Source organism: Trichosurus vulpecula, chromosome 1 (genome assembly GCF_011100635.1).
Source record: "Trichosurus vulpecula isolate mTriVul1 chromosome 1, mTriVul1.pri, whole genome shotgun sequence".
In the NCBI taxonomy this organism is placed as follows: Eukaryota; Metazoa; Chordata; class Mammalia; order Diprotodontia; family Phalangeridae; genus Trichosurus; species Trichosurus vulpecula.
Genome location: NC_050573.1, coordinates 292,466,742 through 292,475,578, shown reverse-complemented (window position 1 = coordinate 292,475,578; position 8,837 = coordinate 292,466,742). Strand labels below are relative to the sequence as shown.

Below are 8,837 nucleotides of genomic sequence, written 5' to 3'. Positions count from 1 at the left end.
ACAAGTACACATAGTTTTGGACAAATAATATATATGAATTATCTATCTAGATCAGTGGAAAGAGTTGCAAAAATTGGAAGTTTCTTATGCTGATATAATACCAGAACTAGAAACACAAACACACACGCTTCAAATGTAATGAAAATTCCTTACTTTAGGTTTACATATATGAAAAACTTAGTGTCCTAAAAAGGTGAATAAAGGTAAATCAAACCTAATTATTTAACTGCCAAAACTAGGACCCCCCCTGGCTTTGAAAACCCAAATGTTGGTGCTTCTCTCTCTGGTAATTATGTATGTATTTGCTTTGAAGTTCAGGGTCCTGACTTTTTCCCCTGAACTAAGTGAATGATATATGTTTGTTTAATTAAAGTGAGATTGTAAATCCCTTAAAGTTCCTTTCCTTAGAAAAGTAGATCAAAGAAGCTGTGCTAGCAGCCGTCCTGTGTGCTAGTGTTATTGGCCTTGCACAGCCACAGTAGCTACAAGTAACACTGCTGTCACAGCATAACAGGAGCTTCTCTCCCAAAAGAGAGAGGCTGGTTCTGGGACATTTTGGTGAGACCAAGGAACTTGTCACTGTGCAAGGGATGTTGAAACATTCCTTTAATGTCTTTCTTTTATTTGTTCCCTTGCTGTTCTAGCCTTTGAAACCACTTTCTATAACCATGAGAAAGAAATTATAATAAGTATGTTGACTAAATAATCCAAATTTCATGAGTAGAGCACTAGCCCTGGAGTCAGGAGGACCGGACTTCAAATCTGGCCTCAGAAACTTGACACATTTACTAGCTGTGTGTCCTTGGGCAAGTCACTTAACCCCAATTGCCTTGCCTTCCCCCTTCCAAAAAAAATCCAAATTTCAAATGCCAATCTGGAACATACTTAGAATTTGCCACAATAAAAAAAAAAAGTGTTCTCCTAACCCCACCCACCCCCACGCCCCACCAGCAATTGGTTCCTGGAAAGATATTTGTTTTGATCATGTAAAGTGAAGTTTCAAAAAACAATTCACAATGCCTTTTCCTATTCCTAGTTATATGTATATATTTCCCCAAATGATATCGGCATATTTCTATAGTACTTGTTTTGAATCTTGGTAATTCAAAGCTTATATTTATTCTTTACAAACACTTGTTCCTGGCACTTCATTGTCTCATATTATTGCACTGTCCATAAGATCCAGAATTTTTTATTTTTTCCTGTACAAGAAATTTAATAAGATTTGCACACATCTCAAAAAATTCTATTGTGTGACTTCCTGGCCTTGGGGTTAAGCCAACTTTAGAAGAGTCAGGTGAAGTCACTGATGAGGTAAGGGAAACATCTGAGGATCTTTCTTGGGTTTCAGCATCTGAATCATTCTTTTGGCAAGATTGATAATTGCCCACAGAACCCAATCTTTGTGGAGTAGTAGTTCCAGATTTGGCTTCAGTAATTTCATCATCAATGCTTCGAAGTCCAGTAAGTGTGTTCTACTGTTCACCTGGTATAATTGTAGATTAATTTTTGAGTATGTGCTTGTCATTGGACTCTTCCTTCCAACACACAAATAATATGGGTTTACAACCTTCAATTCAGAATCCAACTGCTTAATTGAGAGACAAACTTTTGCCATAATGTCATTTGGTTGAGTTTAACTTCAATTTCCCAAATGCCATTTTGCCCTCCTCACACCCTGGTGTTTGGATTTTTGAAGATTTAATACATCCAATGTCTGGCGTGATCTTGATGTTTCAGCAACCAAGAATTGCATTGTTTTAGGATGTGGGTGAGAAAAATGGTGATCATATAAGAAAGAATCTGGTGGACTTTTAGCCAAGTAGAAATCTTTGGCTTCTTTCATTATTCTCCTATTATCTATTATGAAGTGACAAGCGACTGCCAAAATATCTGGGTGGTTTCTGCTATACAGACAGCTAGGAACCTCTTCCTCTGTACATTCAAATTTTCACATACTTCTTTTAAGGCATCATCATTAATCACGGATCCTCAGGAAAGAGATACTTTGGAGAGTCTTGTTTAAACCGCTCATATTCCCTGTTCTCATTGATTGTGGCTCTCTTCATGGGAACCACCTTGAAGATGTTTCAGAAGTCTCATCTCAGAAGGATTCAAGTACGGAGGGGTATAAAAGATCCTATCACAAATCTTCTTAAAAAGGGTTGGCATGTGATCGTAATCAAATGGAAGGATGCCAGTGTAGCCAGAATGGCCTTTGTTTTCTTTGAATGACTCAGTTTACCTCATTGAGCTTCCCTGGACGCTGGGGCTTGCTCTTCGGGGCAGGACCAGAACTTCCTGTGTGATGAGTCATGGGGCTGGCTGAGGGGAGGTGTTAGCTCCAGAACCTGGTCTACCCTAGGGGGAGGAGCCAACTCAGGAACCAATCGGCCCTGGTCATTTGGGCGGAGCTTGATGATGTCAAAAACCCTATAAGAGGGGAGAGGACAGCTTGAAGATTCTCTCTTCCTTTTCCGGTTGGAGCCAGCGACAGTTACAACGACCGTTGCAGAGGCAGTTACGACAGTTACATCGTCAGTTTCAGTTGCAGCTTCAGGTTTCAGAAACAGACACAGCTGAGGCAGGAGCTGCCAGCAGCAGAGCTGATCTACGGGAGGAAGCTGAACAAAGACTTCAGTCCAGTGGGTAATCTTATTACCATCAAGGGGGAAACATGATTTTGCTTTACGCAATCATGTTTCTCTGTAGCCTCCTGGTTACTCTTTCAAGGCGTACTTATTGGGCCTGGAAGATTATGACCAACATATCAAAATGGGGTTGCTGGTTCATGGGTTGGTTACTGTTGAGCCTAAATAAATGTTTTGATTCTTCTGCCTTCTACTATGAGAGTTTCTTCTATCCGGCGATTCCGAACCTTTCAGACATGTTTATGATCCTCTTTGAGATTATAAACTCTGCCCTCCTGATACATTTGGCGTCACGAACAGGATCGCTAGGTATAAGATCTCTATTTAGAAGCAGAACAATTCCAGAGGAAGAGATGAATATCCCAGGATGGGAGGATCCATTTTATTCCTCCCTAGCAAAAGAATTGGCTAAAAAAGCTGGACCCTGTGAAAACTGGGAACCAAGGCTACGGAGAGGAGATCCTAGGGATTTGGAAAAGTGTTTACGAGAAGTTGGGATTCAGTCAGGGGCATCACTATCTAGGCAAAGCTGGATAGTGTTATCAGCCTACCGGCTAGTATACGAAAGATTGAGATTAAGTGAAAGACATGGGGGCACTCCTACCCCACAGGAAGAAGGGAAATCTCAGATAGCAGAAGACCAAACTGACTCAAATGAGAACTTTTCTATTAATGTGGCTAAGAGCAACAGGAGACCAAAAAAGCCCAGAGTGCATTTCAACCCAGCCCAGAAAGAGCCGGCTGAGGCACAAAACACTACTGGGGTTCAGGATGTGCCTCACACAGAGAATAGAAGATGGTTAAATGATCAGACAAGGGCTCGACCCATACAAAGGAGGAAGACAGAAACCCGAGGTGAAGATTCAGTTACAAGGGAAATTCAGGAAGATTTCTCACCGCAAGAGGTCACAGATATTTTGAGTAGATTCAGCCAAAGAATAGGAGAACCATTGATATCTTGGATGGTAAGACTCAGTGATCAAGGGGCCGGTGGAATATCAGTAGATGGGACAGACTGCATGAGATTCATAGGTATCAGCCATGATCCTCTAGTTCAACAAGCTTTTAGGGAACATCATCAGCAAGGAGATGGTGATAGCAGGACTACTCTGTTGGCATTAGCCGCTGTGGGATGCAATAAGAGATATGATACTGATTCTATGTGGCCCACTGAGCACAGACCCTGGTATTCACTTAGAGATTGTATCATGAGACTAAAGGAGGAGGTAATGAAGACTGCCATTATGATAGGAACTGCAGACAAATATTACAATGATCCAATGGGACTGTCTCATAGGAATTTAATAATTAGGACAGCTCCCCCTGCTTATAAACAACTAATTTTGAATTTATTACTTGGAGAAGTAGGGAGCCGTCTTACAACAGTGATAAATAAGATTTTACAGTTATATGACTTAGGTGACTGGGGAAGGGATAGATCTCCTCGAGAGAGAAGGGTGAATAACCAGCAAACTTGGCGCCAAAGGAGAGTAACAAGGAAAGAAATGTTTACTACTTTATTGAGAGCAGGGGTAGGTTTTGAAATGATAGATGGAATTCCAACCAATGAATTATACAGAATGTACAGAGATAAAGGCCTTGATAACACGAGAAATAGGGAAATAAGAACTGCTCCTGCAAGCCCACAAGCCACTCAGAGTGAAGGTGACCTTGTGTGATCAACGGATGAAAACTTGTACATTTGGGGAAAGGCTGGGAGGACAATCTTAGTCTATATCTAGGGTGGGATCCTCTTGGCTTCCTCATTATGTTCCTTTTGAAAAGAAACATTTCCCACCTGAGTTTGGCTCTGATGTTGGATCTTTGCATAACTGAAATCTCAACCAAACTTGAGATGATTTTGTTTGAAGAATTATAGTCCATACTTGACTATTCTTTTTGTCCTTTGTTTTGGCTAACCTTGTTGCTAGTTTTGTTTCCTTCAGGCTTAAGCACCCTGCACTTTCCGGTGACTGCCTAAGCATGTAGCATTCTTGGAATTCCTGCCAGCTCGTTAAAGAAATGACCTCTGGAATGGGACTTTTTGGGGGCAGGGCCATCTCTACATCCAATTTCAGCATGAAGAAGCTATGGAAAATGAGACCTTCACCCCTCACCCCAAGATTTTGAGCCCCAATCGTTAAAGGGGGGGGGGTGGAAATGATGATAGTGTTCTGTTTACTTATTTTGTGTTATCCTTGCTGTGTTGTTTTATTGTTATGATATTATTGATCCTATGTAATGGATACAAGGATTTAGGGGTGGACATTTGAATTATTAATAATTATTTTGGGGATGATTGATTGAAGAGATTATTTTGCTGGGATCTAGGGGTGGATCGCATTTGAATCGTTAACCAATGTTTGGGAATGTCACTGAATGATATGTTTTGCTTTATAATGAATGATATGTTTTAGTTTCCTTTGTAATTGGATCACAATGTATGTTCTAGGATACATGGCTGATTAGATTATGTATCCTATAACAAGGGGTGGAGTGTAGCCAGAATGGCCTTTGTTTTCTTTGAATGACTCAGTTTACCTCATTGAGCTTCCCTGGACGCTGGGGCTTGCTCTTCCGGGGCAGGACCAGAACTTCCTGTGTGATGAGTCATGGGGCTGGCTGAGGGGAGGTGTTAGCTCCAGAACCTGGTCTACCCTAGGGGGAGGAGCCAACTCAGGAACCAATCGGCCCTGGTCATTTGGGCGGAGCTTGATGATGTCAAAAAACCCTATAAGAGGGGAGAGGACAGCTTGAAGATTCTCTCTTCCTTTTCCGGTTGGAGCCAGCGACAGTTACAACGACCGTTGCAGAGGCAGTTACGACAGTTACATCGTCAGTTTCAGTTGCAGCTTCAGGTTTCAGAAACAGACACAGCTGAGGCAGGAGCTGCCAGCAGCAGAGCTGATCTACGGGAGGAAGCTGAACAAAGACTTCAGTCCAGTGGGTAATCTTATTACCATCAAGGGGGAAACATGATTTTGCTTTACGCAATCATGTTTCTCTGTAGCCTCCTGGTTACTCTTTCAAGGCGTACTTATTGGGCCTGGAAGATTATGACCAACATATCAAAATGGGGTTGCTGGTTCATGGGTTGGTTACTGTTGAGCCTAAATAAATGTTTTGATTCTTCTGCCTTCTACTATGAGAGTTTCTTCTATCCGGCGATTCCGAACCTTTCAGACATGTTTATGATCTTCTTTGAGATTATAAACTCTGCCCTCCTGATACAGCCACATAATAACGCATAGAGAATAACACCACCGTTCCAAATATGTACCTCTGGACCTGCATACAACCTTCCTGAAATTATTTCTGGTGCACCATAGTTGCAAGAACCAAAACTTGTTCTTAAAAATTCGTCATCTGATATCATATTTGAAAGACCAAAATCAGCTATCTTTGCATTCATGTGTGCATCAAGCAGTACATTTTCAGGTTTCAAGTCTGTATGGGCAACCATGTACCTGTGACAATAACGCGCTTCAAAAAGGATGTTAACATAATGCCGACTCTCTCATCCAGCCTTCCGTTTTTTACAGATATAAGCAAATAGCTCTCCCTTGGTGACCTATTCCAGCACCATGAAAATGTCAGATGGTGTACTAATGACCACCTGATGCAGCTTAATGACATGAGGATGCCTGAAAAGCATGAGGTTCCGAATTTCTCTGCAAATTTTTCCTACCACATCAATGTTTCGAATTTTCTGTCGATTTAAGATCTTCACAGCAACTTTGTGCCCAGTCAACTCACGCTTGCCTACCTTCACTTTGCAGAAGGTGTCTACCCCTAGTGTGTCCCCTAGGAGGTAGTGGCCAATCTTCACCCTCACATAGTTATTTCCGCTGCTTTGCTGCCGCCATCTTCCTCCGGGAACTGAATCAGGCCATTGTGCACTGGAGGGGGAGGCGGATGGGAGGGGAGGTGAGGAGGAGGGGGTAAGGGAGGAGGGGGTAAGGGAGGAGGAGGGGGTAAGGAGGAGAGGAGGAGGAGGGGGTAAGGGAGGAGGCAGGAGAGGGGAAGGGAAGAGGAGGAGGGAGGGGAAGCGAGGAGGGAGGAACAGAGGAGAGGGGGAGGAAAGGGTGGAGGGAGGAAGAGGAGGAGGGGGACATGGGAGGAGAGGGGGGAAGGGGGAGGAGAAAGGGAGGCAAAGGAAAGGGAAGGGGGAGAGAGGAAGAGGAAATGGAGGGAGGGAAAGGAGGGAGGAGCGTAGGGGAGAGGGAGAGAGAGAGAGGAATGGGGAGAGAGAGGGAGAGGGAAAGAGAGGGAGGACACGGGGTGGAGAGGAAGAGGGAATGGAAGGGGAGAGAAGGGGGAGGAAAGGGACTGGGAAGAGGAGGGGTGGAAGAGAGAGCCCCCCTCTCCCCCCCGCCCTGAGCGCAGGAGACAGAGGGTTCAAGGGTGGGCACTGTGGGGCAGGGGGGCCGCAGTTACCGCCGCCCTGAAGCCGAGCTGGGAGCTCCGGTCTGCCCCGGGTCTCTCATAGCCTTTCCCCGGCCCCTGGCCGATCCCCTCCTCCTCCTGCCCCGAATCTTCAAGGTCTGGCCCCACCACCCTAGACCCGGCGGGGCGGCTCGAGGGTGTGGGTTCCAGTGGTTCTGGATGGGGCAGACCATTAGCTACCGCCTCCAAAGCCCCAGGAGCGCATGCCCGGGCGACCCGGCACCCCCTGCTCGCTCCCGAGGGGTCCAGAATTTTTAAAAAATATGCTGAGGAGCATTATGACCTTCTGCCCACGTTACATAGGACCTTGCAGTGTCTTAAGTTAATTATCAATAGAAACAGATCTGTTATCTATCTTATCAGTCCAATAATTTTTATACTTAAAAATCGTGATTTCATCTACACACGTACTCTACCATGTACAAGAGGAGACCTCAAAGGCAATTGGTCCAACCCTGTAATTTTACACTGTGCAAATGGAGGACCAGGAAGGTTTAAGCATCTTGCCAAAGGTCACACAGGGAGAAAGTGGCAGAGGTGACATTTGAACTATGGTCCTCTGATTCTAGAGATCATGTTTTGTTTTGTTTTTACTGTAAATTGCAGTTTATTTCACACTTTTTCATTCCATGTAATTGTTTCCCATGATTTCTCATAAGCCATGTTAAAATAATCTACTGATTATACTAGAGACCTTCCTCTAGGACTTGTAACATTTTGTGCTTACAAGAGCATCACTCAAGCTGTCCTGTTCTCTCTCACTCCTCCTGCATCAACAGCCTATCTCCTTTGCTGATGGTATGTTTCTGGGATGAAATTTTGTCCATTTTTTGTGGCAAGTCTTTATTTGCAATATGCAAACTACTTATGACCATCATGCTTCTCTCCATACCTGTTAAAGTTTCCCATAATTTTAATTCTGCAAAAAAACATGTTATTCTTTGATTTGAAGTCAAATAGCATCACAAGGAAATTACTTGATTTCACTGAATGGGTATCAGGAAGCAGCTGAAGAGCACTGAATGGACTATGAGATTTCTAAAATGATATCTAGAGTACTTAACTCATCTCTTTTAATTCTAGGACATACTTGCTGGGCCATCACAAATCATCTTGACTTTTGTCTTGCCACTGGACTCCAGTGACTCTGGAGGAGAGAGTGAGGCTGATGACTTTGTACAGCTCTGCCTCATTTAAATCCAGTTCACTTTCAAGTCAAGGCATCACCCTCCTGATGTCTTTGGTCCTCTTCTGGAATGAAGGACAAATGACAATCTGTGAGTAGTAGTAGCTGCCCTCTGGGCACCCAACCTGCCAGTTTGAGTTGGATTATACTGATATTTATTATTCTTATTCTTCCCTAGCCCTTAATGATTGAATTAGGTATTGCCTCAGACAAACTGAGACCTGGAAAAGACCTTAGTTTGAAAAGGCCAAGGTAACGCACTGCATCCTGGGCCATTGCTAGTCATCTTGACTTGTCTTGCCATGGTATTCTGATTACTCTGCAGGAGAGAGTGAGACTGATGACTTTGCTCAGCCTTGCCTCACTTAAATCCAGTTCGCTTTCAAGTCTAGACATCACCCTTCTGACATCATTGGTCCTCTTCTGGAATGAAAGACAAACAACAACAGGACAGACTTAGGATTCCTGGTAAAGATACATGTCCTAGTGGCTAAATTCAAAGGGCTACTCACCCTACTTTATGCCTAGGTAGTTAGCATTTTTCCTTAGTCATT

General features: G+C 43.6%; 1 pseudogene; it reads right to left on the bottom strand.

Annotated features, from left to right (window-relative positions):
* Positions 1 to 1,148: 1,148 nt before the first annotated feature.
* On the bottom strand, positions 1,149 to 6,544 carry LOC118837304 (annotated as a pseudogene).
* Between the last annotated feature and the right edge of the window lie 2,293 nt (positions 6,545 to 8,837).